Source organism: Talpa europaea (assembly GCF_964194135.1).
Source record: "Talpa europaea genome assembly, chromosome: 15".
In the NCBI taxonomy this organism is placed as follows: Eukaryota; Metazoa; Chordata; class Mammalia; order Eulipotyphla; family Talpidae; genus Talpa; species Talpa europaea.
This window is the reverse complement of record NC_140083.1, coordinates 64,625,426-64,644,902: the sequence shown is the minus strand read 5'-3', so window position 1 is coordinate 64,644,902 and position 19,477 is coordinate 64,625,426.

Genomic DNA, 19,477 nt, shown 5'->3' with positions numbered 1-19,477 from the left:
AAATGACACCAATTTTAATGATGAAGAATTTATTGCCCAAGTCAAAAAGGTTGCTGACACACTCTGATGGCAACCATGAGAGGAGCAGATACTCTTAGCATTACATGAGATGAACAGCTGCAGACTCAAGGGGTAATTACTCTATAGGTATCAAGACTTAAATGTACATATATTTGACATAAATATAGCTCTGCCAGAGGTTTTCCTATAGTTAAACTCTAAAGCAAATGATATTATACTACTCTTCACTATAGCACTTATAAAATTGCAGCATGTTGGGACAACCTTAATCAACCCTCGAAATAGAACTTGTTAAGTTCATGGTGGTACATACATTTAGTGCAATACTTGGTATTTCCTATGAAAAGTGAGGCAGTTTATTGTCTACTGATATGAAACAAATGACAAATTGCATTTTTCAAAATCAGAAATCATGAAGCAGTGGTATGGCTTTTGGTTAAGTAGCTTTTGATTTAGCATCTAGTGTATATACAACTCTATGAAATCTTTGGAATAATAACTATAAACATACTGATGCTTACTTCTGAGAAACAAACTAGGCAGGTATGAATAAGATGGTAAAGAGAATTTGTTCTTCACGTCAAAACCTTTTATTTTGAACAACTGAATGTGTTAATTTCCTAGTCATTAACTGAATGATTAATAAAATAGAATATTTCATATTTTATCATTGTTCAGGGAGGTTTAAGAGATCATGGTCTTCATGAATCATGCATAGGTGACTGTGTAAGCAAATGCCCTGATTTTCCCAACAGGAGCTAGAAAAAGAAAACATTAAGACTTTGATTGTAGCAATACTTTTATTTATACATGCAGATATGGGTCTTTTCACAAATGAAATAAAACATTTTAATACAAACATCTTTAACAATATGTGTGTTCTTGAGGTATCCGCACATAGCCTCAGATGTAGATGAAACCGTTCGAATGTTTCTGCATCAGAGAACAAATATATTTTAAAAAATTATAAGTTAGGAGTAATATACATTATACATTGAAAATGCATGTGTGGAATATTTCATGGACATACAATCCTATAACAGATATATTGTTATAAAACCAGAAAGTGTAATTATATCTGAAACTAATGGAAATATTACAGTGAATAAATAGAGATAAGGAGGTTGTAGAAAAGCTGGTGTACAATAACATGCACTAATGGATTTGTTGTGAACATTGGAAAAGTTCCTCTGAGACATCTGAGACTTTTGAGAAGTGATTAAATATCATAAATGCCATATGTGACAGTGGTAATTTATATAATAATATTTCCAATTTCCTATGATTCAGATTAAGAAGCACATGACATTAATCAATGGGCACATTAGCCTACTTTGAACACTGATGTTGCTCCTATATGTTTAAAAGCTTAGTGCAGGGGCCTCCTTGGTGGCACTGGCAGTTGAGCGGAGTGCAGTGAAGCTGTCCGCAGCCTCTGCGCTGCAGGTTCCATCCCCGCCAGCCTGAGAGCAATCCACATGGCAAGCGGACCTCTCTTGTCTCGCCCGCTGCTCCCCTTAGCAGTGTATTTCGTCAGTCTGCCTGTTCTGTTCCCCGCTCTGTCTCTGGTGAATCCCCTCACCGTCCTGCTCATATGGCCTGTACGCCAGCTCTTGTATAAATAAAAATAAATTAAAAAAAAAATAAAAGCTTAGTGCATTGTCACTGACTCAAAATCTCCACAGCAAAGAGCATGTAAAGCTATAACATTGAGGAATGAGCTAAGGAAATGTAGTTTTGAAAGCAAGAACTAGATTACACATACAAAAAATGTTTCAATTAATTTTAATTTTAGCCAAATTCATGAATCTGATAATTAATAGTAATTTCAAATACAAAAGATTCAGTGAAACATCACCACCCTTTCAAATTCTGCTTATGATTTCTTCTCTTTAAGATTTCCATTATCTTTCATGTTCTTTCTGTTTTCCTCCTATGTCTTCAATCACTCTGCTCAGTAATGATTCGTGGTTGCCTGTGCCTGCCTATTATCTTATTGTTTTCTTAGTCATGTGAATCCAAGCTCTAAGGCCTAGATTTTTTTTTTTTTTTAAGATTCATTTATTTGTACAAGTGCTGGGTACAGTCAGAAGCGTGGGAGGGTGAGAGAATTCACCAGAGGCAGCGTAAGGAACAGAACAGGCAGAATGACAAATACACTGCGGAAGGAACCAGTGGGAGTGGCAGAAGAGGTCTGCTGCGCCATGTGGGATGCTCCCTGGCAGCCAGGGATCAAACCAGCGCTGCAGAGGCTTTGGGCAGCTATGCATCCTAGCGCAGCACTCAACCACTGAACCACCGGGGAGGCCCTCTAAGGCCTAGATTTCCTGATGATCAAGTCCAGCCTCTTACACTGAGATGAAACAAATTTGCATCCCACACTGTCCTCTCATCTTGAACTTCCTAATTATGAACCAAAATGTCCATGTGCCATCCTCATAGATAGCAAGATGTTTCACAGAGTTATCAAACTTATTAAAATGGAATTTAATTGTTTTCCTTCAGAGTTATCATGACACCATCGTATAATCTATCACAAAACCCTGGAACCACCCAAGTTTGTGTCTCATGTATCAATGAAATATGCATGGAAGCTGGCCATTTCACTAACCCAGTCCGCCAGTGCCCACAAGTCATCACCTCACCTAATGACTCTGAGTAGCCTCCCTGCAGCCTATTTTCAATCCCCCACATACACCCACAAGTTAGACTCAACGGTTTTGAGAGTGAGACTCTGAAAGACAATGACTGCTTGACTCAATCTTCAGCTCAAAACCATTTTAAGAAATCAGAGTTATTACAACCTCCAATGTCCTGCATATTCTCACACTTATAAACATTCTTAGCTCATGTCCCCCACCCTGGCTCACTTTGCTCCAGTATCACAAGTCTTCCTGCTGTTTCCTGCAGCAGCTACACACACTCCCACAGAAGATCCCACCACAACCTGCTTTTCCTGCTGGATCACTCTCCATCTAGCAGCTACATGGCTGGACCATTGCAATCCTCATCCAGGGTCGCTGGAATTAGTCCCTAAGCACCTCATTTGAAACATGAAATATCTTCCTCTTTGTTCCACACACAAAAAGGTACTTTGTGATGTAACAAGAAGGCATGAAATACATATTACTCCACAGCATTTATCAATTTCTAATTTGCTCTAAAATTTACTTGATATTACAGTGTATATCATCCTTCCCCCATCATCACCCCATCCCAGCATCAGAATGGAAGAACCACAAGAGTAGGACACATTCTTCAACATGTTTATTCACTACTATAACCATGAACTCCATGTCTATAATAGTGAAACACATTGTGAGAACTCAGTAAACAACAGTAAACAGAAATTGGCTTTTATATTGTCTCCCATTTACTTAGGTTTCAATAATAATAAAATTAATAATCACTTTGACTTCATTATCAAAATAAGCATCCTAAACATCAAAGCATCAAATCTATACTGATTTACTAATCAGTGAAGACTAGTAGGAATCATGTGGACTTGAGTAAAACTAGTGAATCACATATATATATATATATATATATATATATATCAATTACTAAACTACACCTTTAAAATTATTAAAGATTTCTTTTGAAATCATATAATAAACAGTATGAATTTCAAGTAAGGGGAGGGCTGGGCTTAGATGCAACTTTTCTTCCTTGTGATATTTTTACCCTTCTATCCAACCACTGAGAAAACAACTAGTACCAATGAACATATAAGAGACAGATGTAAAGGTGAAAAATACAATGGGAGGACCATGCATTAAACAAATGGAAACAAACATTGCTCTTTGTGTCTGATTATTTGGGGCTCTGAGGTTAGCATTTGGTTTCTTGTGGTAAAATTGAGATCACATAGAATTAAAGATATATTTGAGTTCCAGTAATAGATCTGCTCTTGACCTGTAACCTATGAATGACTTAGACAAAAGTGAAGGGAAATCTATAAAATGAAAACTTACAGTTTCTTAGAAGGTGTAGAGCCATCCAGCCACAACCATGAATCATTAGCTCCTTTTTTATGTAATCCAACCCAATAACTGTATTTTATTTTTGATTGAATGAATCTCTGTAGGAAAATTAAAATTACTAGTGTTATTAATAATTCAATCATAGCACTAATAATTCAATCATAGCACTTTACTGACAGAGGAAGGTTATTAATTAGCCACATTTATCTTCAAACAATCCTACAATAACCAGAGTAGGCACTACTCTATTGAGAAAAAAATGGACCCCAAGAATGAATGAATCACAAACTCTTTGTAAATGTATAAAGATATCAATAAAAAGGTATATGTTAACTGAAAACAAAAATCTTCACATAACAATAAGATAGAAGGCGATGGTTGGGGCTGGGATAGCAAATTGTGAGGAGACCCGAAATGATGGATTCTTTAGTGGTGGAGATTTTGTGGTAGCATACATCTGAGGAGCTCTGATGCATATAAAGTGTTCTATATCACTGTTACCTCAATGAAAAGTAAGACATAATGTTTAAAAGTACAGATATCATCAGCATTTTAGTTTCAAGAAAAAAACCCAAAATATCCTTATAATTCAATAAGTAAAATAGTATTATCCAATAGGAAAAGTTGTGGTGGGAGGGAATCAAGTCAGGAAACAATTGTTGGAAAAGATATGGAGAGAAAGGAATATTTAGACACTTTTGGTAAGAATGCAAATTGGTACAACCATTATCAAAGGCAGTATGGAGATTGCTCAAAAATTTAACAAATGAAATTTCATGCAATTCTTTTTCCCACATTATGGAAGATTCAAAACACTAATAGATGCAAAACAAAAAACAACTAATTTGAGGAACTATTTGAATCTTTTATGATCATTATAGTTTATAATCAACATATAGAAAACACATTGTCGGGAATAAATATTACATTGAAATTAAGGACTTAACCCGAATTAGTACATAGATAGAAAACTACAGAATCTGTCGCAATGACATTAATATCTAAAGTATAAAGATCTGTTGCAATGACATTAATATCCAAAAATATAAAAGTAAAGTCAGATGAGAAATAGATTTTCTTTTCTAGAAAAGAGTGACATTCTCTGTCACTTTGGCTTATGAGTAAAACAAAATATTTTCAAAGAATCACTCCAGCTATATTCTCTTTCCTCATTTTTCATTCATTTTTCCCATATATGTCGAGAGAATCAAGTACATGGGATGAGAGACTCATCCTATTAAGAATTGTGGTATCTCCCTGACACTGAGGGTGGAAGAATATTGAGTCTTTCTACTCTTTTGCCTGGTATTAGCCCTAGAGCCAATGCTATGTAGTCTGGAGTTTCCAAAATGTGAAGATATTATAGATAATAGGACAACTGAAAATAAATCAGTGCAAAGACAGTGAAGATATTTGCCTTGGTTTAAAGCAATGGTTCTTCCAGGCCTTGTTACACCTGTGTCCCCTCCTCTGCAACAGTAAAAGTGCTTCAAACCAAATAAACAAAATCATACGGGAGGGAAGCCTAAACAATGATCCTCACACAAAAACTTCCCATAAAGTATTTACTCACATTGAATCAAGAAAACATACCTGCTCCTCCTCATCATCAATCTTAATGAGATTAAAACCAATATGCTCACAGGATGTCTTACTCTCATTCCACGTTTTCTCCTCAGTTGAAAATAAGTAGCAGCTTTTTCCACTGCAGGACCACTGCTCTTGATGTCTGTCACAGTCTTTCTCTGGAAAACAAGAACTGCCTTGACTCTCAATTACAAGATTATTTAGAGTATTGTACTGTTTGTATATATTCCATTGTTTACTTCAGATGGAATAACCAGAGATCAATTATTTCCCTGTGTCTAATGTTCGTGAGCTATGAGTAGCTCTCTCCAAATTTTGTGGTAAGAAAACTGTGGAGCCAGAAACTGTCTCTCACAGACCCAAAGCAATTGTTAAGACAGTTTTGAGAAAACTTGATTATCTAAAGTATAAATAATTTTCTGTGATATGGAACAGACATCCCTCAAGTTAGAAATCCACCAAAATGAATATATGAGAATGATAAATTTCCATGGATACACTGGGAAATATCCATCATTAGGTAAACAATCAAATGAATAAAACCAATACAACAAAATAACAGAGGTTTCATACTTTAGAAAAGTCCAGCATTATATTTTAACTATAAAGAGAAAATGGACTTCAAAAAATAAGAGAAAAAGGGGAGCAAAAAGAAATTTCCTGTTATAGTCCAATGTAAAACTTTAAATTATATGTTGAAAGGGATATTTCCATGCAAAACAAATGTTACTTGAGAGCTTAAGGACTCAGTACATACCTGGATGCATTGGTACATTTGAATTTTTATGAACTTCTGGTAAGTAAGTACAATTTCCTTCTGGGTCTTTCACTTTTTCATGCTGCCGAGGACACTGATTAACTTCAACCCATACTGTAAAATTAGTATCATGGATAGCGTTAAGAGATCACAACATTATGATGATTTATTCTACTTCTAGATTTAAAATGATACTGACTAAATGAAAATGCTATTAGAAAATATGAGATTGAAAAAGTTTGAAGTGGGCCTCCCCTGGTGGCAAAGGCGGTTGAGCTCCATACTGTGAAGATCATACTGTCCATAGCCTCCGCAGCACGCGTTCAATCCCAGCCAGCCAGGGAGAAACCCACATGGCGCAGCAGACCTCTCCTGTCACACCCGCTGCTCCCCTCAGCAGTGTTTTTGTCAGTCTGCCTGTTCTGTTCCCTGCTCTGTCTCTGACGAATGCTCTCACACTCCCGCGCATCTGGCCTATACCCTGGTTCTTGTATGAATAAATAAATAAATCTTTAAAAAAAAAAAGTTTGAAGTGCTAGCTTATAAAAGGATTTTTTAAATAAAAAACAACTTGCTATATATCATTTTATTCATTTATGGCAGTAATATGTTAATTGTTTGTGTCTAGGATTATTTTTAAAATATTTAAAGCAGTAATCAACACTTACAATATTAAATATAGTACAAAGAAAATACTAAATGATGCATACTAACTGCAAATAGAAGATACATTATTATATGAAACATACTTTTCAGTGTTATTTATAGTTAGTATTTGAATACAGCGCTAGTCAGGGTGATAAGTTAGTTATGTTAGTAGGAAAAGCACTCGACATGGTTCCAATAATATTTTATATTCATTTAATTTCATAGTAAGTCTGTTAGCTATACAAAACTCTAGTTGAGACCATAATCTCATGTTTATCTATTTTTATATTTCACACAGACCATTCTTCTGCCTCTAGCAAATACTGTAACTGAATCAATCCCACCTCATCAATTTTTACACTCAATGTTATTATTTCATGTATTTGCTTATATTATGATACTTTTTACTGTTTTTTACTTTTGAACTTATATAAAGGATTGTAGTATACAAAATTAGATGGGATAAACTTTTTTCATGACATTTTGTCTGGCTAAGATTAATCTCCATTGTTTTGAAACAAACACCTAATGATTTTGACTTCTCTATAAATTCCAATTTGATATTAAATCAGATATTTCATGTACTGCCCATTAATGGTCATTTGCATAATTCTGAGTATAGAGAGCAGTGTGGGGCGGGAGGAAAATGGATAATGTTGGTGGACTACAGGCACTTTGGTGGCGGGAGACTGTGGCAATAACCCTTGAAGGGGGAGGGCTATATTCCCAAAATATAAACAACAAGGTAAACCAACATTACCTCAATAAAAATTTTTAAAAACTAGAATTGATAACAACATAACAAAATCCTCAACAGTACATTTTCAGCGACACCATCTGACTAGTAACATTTTTATAGAACTTCATAGTTTACAAAATCCATCAGGGAATCAGTAATTACAGTATCTCATTTTCCATCCTGACTCATTTTTGTCATAAGAAATGTGTATCTGGGGGCCTCCCTTGTGGCATAGAGGTTAAGTCTCAGAGCTATCATAGCTTTGGTCTGAGTTCAATCCCTCGCTAGGGAGCTAACCCACATATGGTGCAGCAGACCTCACCTCACTCACCCACCCGAACAGCATCGCTGGGCAGTGTATTTCAATAGATCCACCTGTTCTGCTCCCCGGTGTTTCTAGTGAATCCTCTCACCCCCCACAGCTCTGTCCTGCACCCCAGTTCTTCCATGCAAAATTAAAAAAAAAATAAAGAAATGTATATCTGATACTCACAAAAAGAGCCCAAGGCAATGATTCTCATCAGGAGTAAACTGTATATAATTCCCAGAATTACTGAAATGACAGGTATTATCAATATTGTATAAAGTTAACTGAACACAGAGCAGAGGAAAGTTCTCAGTTTAGAACAAAACAAAAATTTATTCTAAATTTAAAATCAGAGCCACCAATTGTGTTACAAAATAAATCAGTAAGTTTAAAATAAATATATATTAAAAAAGCAAAATAAACTAGCTAGACCTAGAAAATAAAAAAACTAAAATAAAATTAGCATCACAATTTCCTATAAGCAGTAATGTCATTGTTACATTTAAATACATACCTCAATTTATAAAGAACAAAACACACAATATGAAATATGTATAAATGCATGAAGATTTTTTCTTATTTGACATTATAATATTTCATCAATCAGGAATTAAAAAAAAAAAAGCCTTACCTCTACTTTTATGAATTGCATCTCTTTCCTCCTTTTGTTTCGTTGAAGTGGGAGATTTCAGATCCCTGTGTATCATCCTGTCCTCACTCATCTTGAGGGCTGTAGACAAAAAATACTCCAAGAACTTTTGCTTTTGAAGGGATCCTTGATAACACTGAAAGGAGGCAACTTCATCATTAAATAATAGAGCAAAAAAAATGCCTGAAAAGTGAATTAAAATAACACTAAATCTAAGACAATCAGAAAAAATAATTTTTTGATAATTTCTCTTTATAATGCCTTAGGACAGAGGTCTTTCTCCATTAAATAGGTCTATTACAGTTTATGATAATATTATATTAAGATTTCCCTGTTTTTTTAAATGATTGAATATATTCACACATAAAATTTTAGATTTATATCTTCCTTGAAAAGTGATATTTTATCACCTAGTGCCTGTGTTCAATCCAAGTGGCAACTACATCTGAACTGAAGAGCATGACACAATTAGGAGACACTCACTCTAATATAATAAACTCATCAATCTGCCATGTCCCGTCTGCCCCGTTCAGTCATGTATGTCATCCTTTGAACCTACAGTCAGGCACTGAGTCATAAGTCTTCTCTGGGAGTATGAGGAATTGCAAAAATCACTCCAGTCAATGAAAGGGAGCTCAAAAGTAATTTTAAATAAGTGAGACAACTTGCAAATCTAACAGCTCTGTTACTCAAGGATGGTCAGATGAGGAAACCGAGCCTCAAGAATAAAAGATCCACAAGGTCAGGCAGCTAGTAAATAATGGTTTTTATTGCAGCATTTATGAATTTTATCAATGAGTCATGTAAATTTATTCATTTACAATTGATAATATATTAATCAATGATGTGTAAATAATTATCTCAAATATTGATAAGTATTAACTATGCTGTTTATTGGTTTACATCTATCCAAAAATATGACCCTTCACTGACCTGCTTTTAAACACTTCAGCAAAAAAGTACATAGTTACCTCTCTGCTCTAGAAATACTATCAATTAATAGTAATTAAAGAAAAGAACACATTTCTTTCAAAATAATGTTCTTAGTATCTTTGTAGAAAGAACATTAGATGTCCTTTGTATACTTGGGTATGTTAAGATATCTTAATATAATGTGTTTATTTATTAGTATATGGAAAGCTGATTTGAACAATCATCAAATAATGATAAAAGGTGTATTACCCATTTTCAACAAATATTCTCTCTACCTTAATGACAAATTATAAGGTAAATCTAGCTGCAAAGCCAAATATTTTCTTTGTTAATTGGTTTTGTTTGGATATTTTAATTAAATATTTGTATAATAAAAATTTAATAGAAAATGAATACATTTATAGAAAAATACTTATTTTCAAAGCATTCAAACTTTTCTATTATACGTTAGCTTTGTCTTTCATTGCTAACCAGTCAGGTAACTACAATAGAGAAGACAATAAAGAAATTCGGATTATATTGTATAAATAAGAGCAACTATCCCCCTAAACATCTAAGGATTAAAAAAATCATACATGACATAGTAAGTATTTTGACCCACTGTCATTCTGCTCCCCTCTTCCCTTCCTATATAGAATCAATATTCAACATTTAAGTGGATCACAAAGTCAGTTCTACCCAGCAATGATCCAAATCCATTCCAGCTCTCCACACAGCTTCCCTAGAGCAAATTCTACTTGGTCCCTCCCTGCCCAGCAGCCTGACAGCAGGGCTGGGGTCACACACCCACACTGGCAACCATACCTGCGTGTTTGCCTTGGGGTCTCACCAGCTGGAGGACAGGCTTGGGCAGGAACACGGCAAGGATGTGCTGGCTCTGCTGGTCTTGCTCCTCTGCTCTGATGTGTGACTGGCCTCAGAGACACTGTCAGAGAAAGAGAGCCAGTGACCATATGACACTCAACATTCCCTCACAGAGTTTCCACTGCTGACGCTCATACTCTCAATCCATGTGACACACCATGGTATAGAAGACTGAGGAAATAAGATTTTAAAAAATATAAACTTTTGGGCAATAGATACATCCAAACTTGAGCTTTTGTAGTGGTTGTAAAAATTGCGCCAAAAAGGACCATCTCAGAATCTCATAAAATTTAAAAATTAACAAGATTTTCAAAATTATAAAAATAAAGGAGAAATAGCCATATCCTAACTGGCATGATCTATAAGTTTTTTCTTCTTATAAAATCAAGGTAAAAACCCCATTTATTTCACATATATCAAAAAAAAGTGAAAGTTAAAATATATATAAATAGACTAGATTTAAACAACCTTTACATTTATCCAGATTGCCTGATAGATTACAGTACATATAAACACATACATTTATACACATATACAATTTAATACACACCAATTACAAAAAATGTAAACACATACAATTACAAAGGAGAGATCTATCTTGTCCTCGTTGCTTCTTTAAATTGTTTGAAGATTCACTTTCTCCTTAAAAATAAAATTAAGTAATAAAGAAAGAGAATACTTTTTAAATGTATCAAATCCACCTACCTGTTATACTAGTTATAACCCATACTCAGAACAGTCTTTAGCAATTATTACTAGTTTATCTCAATGAATAGATCTGTGCCTATTTAACCCCAAAGTGGACGTTACACAAAAATAAAAATGTTTTTTTTCTTATCAACCACATTAATCTGTGCACATAAAGGGACCCCAGTGCTCTGATGCTTTAACATTCTTCTTACAGAGGTACAGTGATAGCAGTAGAAATCTACCTGTAAGGCATCTACACCATTCAAAAACATTTCAAATTAATTTTTTCAATATTTAAGATTCCTTCCCATCATTCCCAAAGCAAAACTGTATTATCCCTTCTGAATAGTAGCACATTTCATGTCATGGAGTGTTTTGCCTAGTTCTCTTCTATATATTTCATTGTGTCATCTTACATTCAAGTTTTATCCATTTTGAATTAATTATTTTTGTATATGGTATGAGATAGTAGTCTGGTTTCATTCTCTTGCATGTAGCAGTTCTTTTTCCCAGCACCATTTATTGAAGAGGCTCTCCTTTTTCCAGTGTATCTTCTTTGTTCCTATGTCATAGATTTTTTGACTTACAAATGTGGTTTTATTTCTGGATTTCAATTTAATTTCATTGGTCTGTGTCCATTTTTTTCCCAATACCATGCCACCATGTCACCATGTTGTGGGTCTCTATGTGCTTCTTACCAGAATAAATAAATTATTCTATCAATCTGTGTATGTTGCTATTGTATTCTATGGCCTTCTGAACATGCATGTTTCTTGAGGCTTATTTTCTTTCTTTAATTTAGTCCCTTGGCATTTTTTTATGTACATGATGGATATTTGCAAACAGAAACTAGTATATATTGCTTTACATACACAGTGTATACATTTATTTATTTTTTATTTTTTAATATTTTATTTTATTTTTTTAAAATAAATTTTATTTTTATATTCCCCATACAATTGCAACCCCCTTATTTTGACCCCAATCCCTCCCCACCCCATGCCCACCCCCCACAGAGTGTCTCTGGTTCATAGTTTTTTGTTGATTTTGATTTTCACTTTCTTCCACTAGTTCTTACTCTCCCTGCCCCTCCATCCTCCCTCCGCCCCCCCCGCCCCCGTAAGTGTGTCTCTGGTTTACAGTTGCTTGTTGATTTTGATTATTACTTTGTATTGATTAGTCTTTTTCCTAGTCTCTTATTTAGGTTTTCTAAACACAGTGTATACATTTAAACCCTTTCTTGTGTTGCTCTGGCGAGGATTTTCAAACGTATTTGAAGAGTAGTGAAAACTGTAGAAGTCAATCATTTCTCACAGTTTATTTTTTAGAACTATGATACTATTCTTGATTTTTCATATGCATATAAAGAGGCTTGCCCACTATTCTTTGGAAGCTTTGAATAAATTCTCTTCACCTTGATCTTAATAGCTGGTTTGTCTTTATTTTTTCATTGCCTCTTTGGTATTTATAATGCTCCAGTTATCTATGATCTTCAGTCTTTGAATCATTTTTCAGAGTGCTATATTCACTGTACTGTGGAATGGTTTACAGGCATGTACTTATGTCAAGGCTTATCAAATCATGTATTTTAAACATCCATATTTTATTGAATATCAAGTATTTCTAATAAGCTGAGTAACAAAATGCATGCAAACCCAAAGAGTCTCATAGTACCAGGTCAGGTAGTTCTAGATTCAGTGTTGCCTAGTTAATACCAGCATTCCTTTAATTTTAAATATTTGGTAAGTATTCCTATTCATTGCAATTTTTGCTTTTTTGTTACATAGGTTAATTTATCTATCCCTGCTTTTTAATTCCTTTTAATTCTTAAAAAATAATACTTTACTTTTTTATTTAATTATAAGAAATCTTTCTCATACTTTATAGATAATGACATATTTATAATAAATTTCAGTCTTCCCATTGGGAAGAAAGAACACTTCAGTAACTTAGGTCAATGATAGCATTTTGATAAAAAAAATTAAATACTTATTTATTTATACATACAAGACCTAGGGCACAGGCCAAAGGTGTGGGGTTGAAAGGATACACCAGAGACAGAGCAGGGAAGAGAACAGGCAGATCAACCAAAGTACACTGCTAAGGGGAGCAGCAGGTGAGACAAGAGAGTTCTGCTGCGCCCATGTGGGTTGCTCTCTGGCTGGCCGGGGATCAAACTCCTGCTGCAGAGACTGCTGAGAACTCCACAGGCTGCATCTTAACCCCTTGCGCCACCAGAGAAGCCCTGATAAAAATTTAATCTTCTATAAAATAATGATCATCTGTCATTGTACTTACTCTCAGTATTTAAAATTTTTCCAAATGTAAATGACATTTATTAGTAAACTATTGTCTGAGGTGTGGAACACACATTAGTAGCGGTACAGTCTTAACCCCTCAAACATACACTCTTGTAAATCAACTTTGTGCCAAAAAATATAACTAAAAACAAATATGGTCTATAAATTATGGTCCTGCTAGTGTTGAAATAACACCTTCCACAACTGTGAAAAATAATGTTGTGTAGGTTTTAAGTTGATATACAGAAATGGAGCACCTGATTGGTGTGTCTTCAACCACAGCTCCTGAAAGCAGGTCAGACACAAGCAGACACATGTGAGGAGCAATAATAACAGGATGCACTTACACATGAAACAAGGAAAGAGGAAATAGAACTAGGGAGAGGAAGTAGAAACTAGGGAGAGGGTGAATAAGAATATTTATGACTAACACTTTGTGGCCAGATGTAATTTGTCCTGCCCTAGGTAGCATCCAAGCCAAAACACTACTTGGAAAGATTGGCAGATTCTCCACTGAAACTCTTCCTCACCATCTATTTATTTTTTTATTTTAATTTTATTATAGAAGCATGTTATTTATTTATTTATTTATTTGTTTGTTTGTTTTGTTTTGTTTATACAAGCACTGGGTACAGTCAGAAACGCGGGAGGGTGAGAGAATTCACCAGAGACAGAGCAGGGAGCAGAGCAGGCAGAAGGACCGAAGTACACTGCTGAGGGGAGCAGCGGGTGGCAGGAGAGGTCTGCACATCCTGTGGGACCCTCCTCCATGTGGGACCCTCCTCCGGTGGCCGGGGAGCAGCCGGGGGTCGAACCAGCGCCTCAGAGGCTGCAGGCAGCTTTGCAACCCAGATCTCAACCGCTGCGCCACCGGGGAGGCCCTAATTGTCAAATGTGCAACAAGATAGCTGCTCCAATCCGCAGTAGCTAAACTGCAAGATACCTCAACTCCATTCCATTTTCCATTAATCCCCTGCTCAGGGGATGCAGTTTGAAAACTCCACCTTCTTCCATAAAATTGATTATTAGCATCACCTATTTGGCTTGAAGTCTGCTCCTTATTGTTCAGCCATGCTTTGTTGTGGAAGCTACAGGAAATAAATATAGCACCCAGGAATCTGATGCCCTCATTATTAGAAACTACACACCAACCACCTGAGAAATGCCCCTGCCATTAATGCAGAAAGAACCCATCACCTCGCTAACTATTGTGCATTCCCCAACATTGTTCAATCTGGGAATATATCCCCATTGCATATGATTTGTCCTAATTTTTAACACTCCTTTATTTTATTATTATTTTAAGATTTATTTATTTATTAATACAAGCACTGGGTACAGTCAGAAGCATGGGAGGATGAGAGAATTCACCAGAGCCAGAGCAGGGACCAGAACAGATAGACTGACAGAATGCACTGCTGAGAGGAACAGCATGCGGCAGGAGCGGTCTGCGCCATGTTGTACTCTCACCTGGTGGCCGGGGATCGAACAGGTGCTGCAGAGGCTGCAGGCAGCTTCGCAACCTATTTATGTATTTATTTATTTATACAAGCACTGGGCACAGTCAGAAGCGCGGGAGGGTGAGAGAATCCACCAGAGTCAGACCAGGGAACAGAACAGGCAGACTGATGAAATACACTGCTGAGGGGAGCAACGGGCGGCAGGAGAGGTCTGCGCCATGTGGGACTCTCGCCTGGTGGCGGGGGATCAAACCGGGGCTGCAGAGGTTGCAGGCAGCCTCACAACCCAGTGCTCAACTGCTGCACCACCAGGGGAGGCCCCCCAATCCTAATTTTTAAAACAAAGATTAGATTTTGCTTTAACTCATCAATCATTGGAAACTTATGAATCAATGAAATTCTATAGGGTGAATAATTTTGTGTTTGGTTTCTTTTGCTCCAAAAGAAGTATGTGATAGTAATCTACCAAGACATGAATACACACTTTAAATAAAAGAAATACCACAAAGACATGATCAGTCTCAACATAATAGAGAATTATACATGGGAATGATAAAAGGCAGCCCTTCTATTTGGTGAGGATTATGTTCCCCAAACCAAACAGGTTGGGGACATACAGTGGTGGTAACAAAGGGAGGAGCATGTGCTCTTAGTGCTGCATCAAGAACAGGGTGCCTAGGGCCTCCCCGGTGGCGCAGCGGCTGAGCGCTGGGTTGCGAAGCTGCCTGCAGCCTCTGCAGCGCCGGTTCGATCCCCAGCTGCTCCCCGGCCACCAGAGGAGGGTCCCACATGGCGCGCAGACCTTTCCTGCCGCCCGCTGCTCCCCTAAGCAGTGTACTTCGGTCCTTCTGCCTGCTCTGCTCCCTGCTCTGGCTCTGGTGAATTCTCTCACCCTCCCGCGCTTCTGACTATACCCAGTGCATGCATAAACAAAACAAACAAATAAATAAAAAAAATGCCTCTATTAAAAAAAAAAAAAAGATCCTTTAAAAAAAAAAAAGAACAGGGTGCCTACTCATGAAGGGAGATTACAATAATAGGTATCAAGATTTAAACGTACATATTTTTGACACAAAATTAGCACTGCCAGAGATTTACCTAGTATGCTCTAAAGCAAATGGTACTGCATTAAGTGTTATTCGCTATAGCATTTTCTATAATTGCAACATGTTGGAACATACCTAAATAACCCTTGAAATAAAACTGAGTGAATAAATGTTGGAACATCTATTTATTGTAATACTTGGTGTCTCTTGTAAAAAGTGAGGCAACTTCTTATGTACTAATGTGAAACAAATGACAAGTTGTATTTTTCAATTAAAAAATAAAGAAGCAAGACAATGGCATATGGTTAAGTAACATTTGGATTAGCATGTAGTGAATATGTAGTTACACTTTTCTAGGAAATCTTCAGAATAGTAACTGCAAAACACTGATGCTTACTTCTGAGAGCAGAACTAGGCAAGCAAGAATAAGATGGCAAAGAGAATTTGTTCTTCATGTCATAACCTTTTTATTTTGAAAAACGCATACATTAATTTCTTTGTCTTTAGTTGAATGAATAAGGAAATAAAATATTTTCTTGTTTTCTAATTTTTCAGGGAGGTTTGAGCGATCCTGGTCTTCATGAATCATGCATAGGTGACTGTGTAAGCAAATGCCCTGATTTTCCCAACAGTAGTTAGAAAAAGAAAACATTAAGACTTTGATTGTAGCAATACTTTTATTTATACATGCAGATGGGAGTCTTTTCACAAATGTAATAATACAATTTAGTACAATCATCCATAGCAATTTGTGTGTGCCTGAAGCGTTCGCACATAACTTAAAATGTAGATGAACTCATTTGAAAATTTCTGCATCAGAGAACATATATATTTGAGAAAGTTATAAGTTAGGTAAAATTTAACTATTACACATTGAAAAAGGTATGTGTAGAATATTTCATGCACATACAATCTTGTAACAGGTATATTGTTATGAAACAAGAAAGTATAATTATATCTGAAATAATATTATAAAAATAGATATAAGTGTACAGTAGAAAAGCTGGTGTAGTATAGCATGTATTCATGGATTTGTTGTGCACATTAGAAAAGTTCATCTGAGGCTTCTGAAACTTTTGGGAAGTGGTTAAATATCTTAAATGCCATAAATGACAGTGGTAACTGATATAAAAATATTTTCAATTTCCTAGAGTCAGATTAAGAAGCCCATGGCATTGATCAACAGGCACACAGAAAACGTAGAAGGTGCCCATACATGTTTAAAAGATCAGTGCATTTTTTGTCACTGAACCTAATCTCCACACTAAGAGAGCATGTAAAGCTTATATATTGAGGAATGAGCTAAGGGAACATGGATTTTAAAGGGAGACCCAGGTTACATACAAAATGTCACTTAACTTTAATTTTAGCCAAATTTATGAATCTGATGATCAATAGTATAATTTCAAATACAAAATGTTCAGTGAAACATCACCACCCTTACAAATTTGCCATGATTTCAGTAGCTCTTCTGTTTAAGCTTTCCATTATCTTATATGCTCGTTCATGGTTTTCCTTCTATGTCTTCAATCACTTTACCCAGTAATGATTTGTGGTTGTCTGCCTGTGCATTACCTTATTGGTTTCTTATTCACATGAGTCCAAGGTCTCAGGCCTAGATTTCCTGATGATCATGCCCAGCCTCTTACACTGAGATGAAACGAATTTGCATCCCACACTGCTCTCTCGTCGGGGACTTCCTAATTACGAACTAAAATGTCCATGTTCCATCCTCATAGATAGCAAGATGTTTACTAGATTTATCAAACTTACAAAAATGGAATTTAAGTAATTTTCCTTCAGAGTTAGTAGGACACCAGTTTATAATCTATGACCAAAACTCTGGGGCTACCCTGGTTTGTGTCTCATGTATCAATGAAATAAGCATGAAATCTATCTATTTCATCAGTCCACCCCTGCCAGTGCCCAACAAGTCATCACCTCACCTGATGACTCCAAGTAGTCTCCCTGCAGCCCATTTTCAATCCCCCCACATACACCCACAAGTTACACTCAACAGTGTCAAGAGTGAGTCTCTAAAAGACAAAGCCTGCTTTTCTCACTCATCAGCTTAAAACCCTCCATTTAAAGAAATCAGAGCTGTTATAACACTGATTTACTAAACAGTGGAGACTATTAGGAATGATGTGGACTTGAGAAAACTACTGAATCAAAGAAAACAATTACTAAGCTATATTTTAAAATTTATTAAAGATTTCTTTTGAAGTGGATTTTTTGTAGTTCTTAAATCATAGCATAAACAGTATGAATTTCAAGTAAGGGGAGGGATAGGCTTAGACTTAACAACTTTTCTTCCTTGTGATATTTTTACCCTTCCATCCAACCACACCGTCAAAACATCTAGTAACAATGAACATACAAGAGATAGATGTAAAGGTGAAAAATACAGTGGGAGGACCATGCATTACCAAATGGAAACAAATATTGCTCTTTTTGTCTGATTGTTTGGGGCTCTGAGGTTAGCATTTGGTTGCTTGTGGTAAATTTGAGATCATAAAGAATTAAAGATGTATTTGAGTTCCAGTAATAGATCTGCTCTTGACCTGTAACCTATGAATGACTTAATTAGACAAAAGTGAAGGGAAATCTATAAAATGAAAACTTACAGTTTTGTAGAAGGTTCTGAGCCATCCTCCCACAACCATGGGATGGTTAACTCATTTTTTATGTAATCCAACCCAATAACTGTATTTAATTTTTGATTGAATGAATTTCTGTAGGAAAATTAAAATTACTAGTGTTATTAATAATTCAATCATTTAATGTTAATTCTCCCCAGGTAGCAAGATAATATCATGAAATAGTAACTAAAACCATAGAGAATTGATGTATGAATGGGCAAATAGAAAGAATATAGCAGAAAAGGAGAATCTAGGCACATTCATATGAAACTATGTGGAAGGCAGGGGTTACATTATAATCTAGTAGAGACAGGGTGAACTATTTTCCAGTACTTGGGAAACTGCTTATTTGTGTGGGGAAAAGTAAAATAAATCAGATGAATCCATTTTTTTAAAAAGTATTGAGCAGATAAAGAGCTTTGAGTATCTATCAATGTTTATTGTATAATAAATTAAAACAGAAATTAAAAAAATTCAATCATTGCACTTTACCTACAGAGGAATTTTATCAAATATTAGCCACATTTATCTTCACACATTCCTACAATAACCAGAGTGGGCACTAATCTGTTGAGAAAAAAAATGGAAATGGAAACCCAAGAAAGAATTAATCACAAACTCTTTGTGAATATATAAAGATACCAATAAAAAGGTATATTGTTAACTAAAACCAAAAATCTCCACATACAATGGAATAGAAGGGGATGGTTGGGGCTTGGGGAGCAAAATGTGAGGAGACCCAAAATTGTGGATTCTTTAGTGGTGAAGGTTTTGTGGTAACACATTCCAGGAGCTCTGATGCATATAAAATGTTCTATAGCACTGTCACCTCAATGAAAAGTTAGGCATAA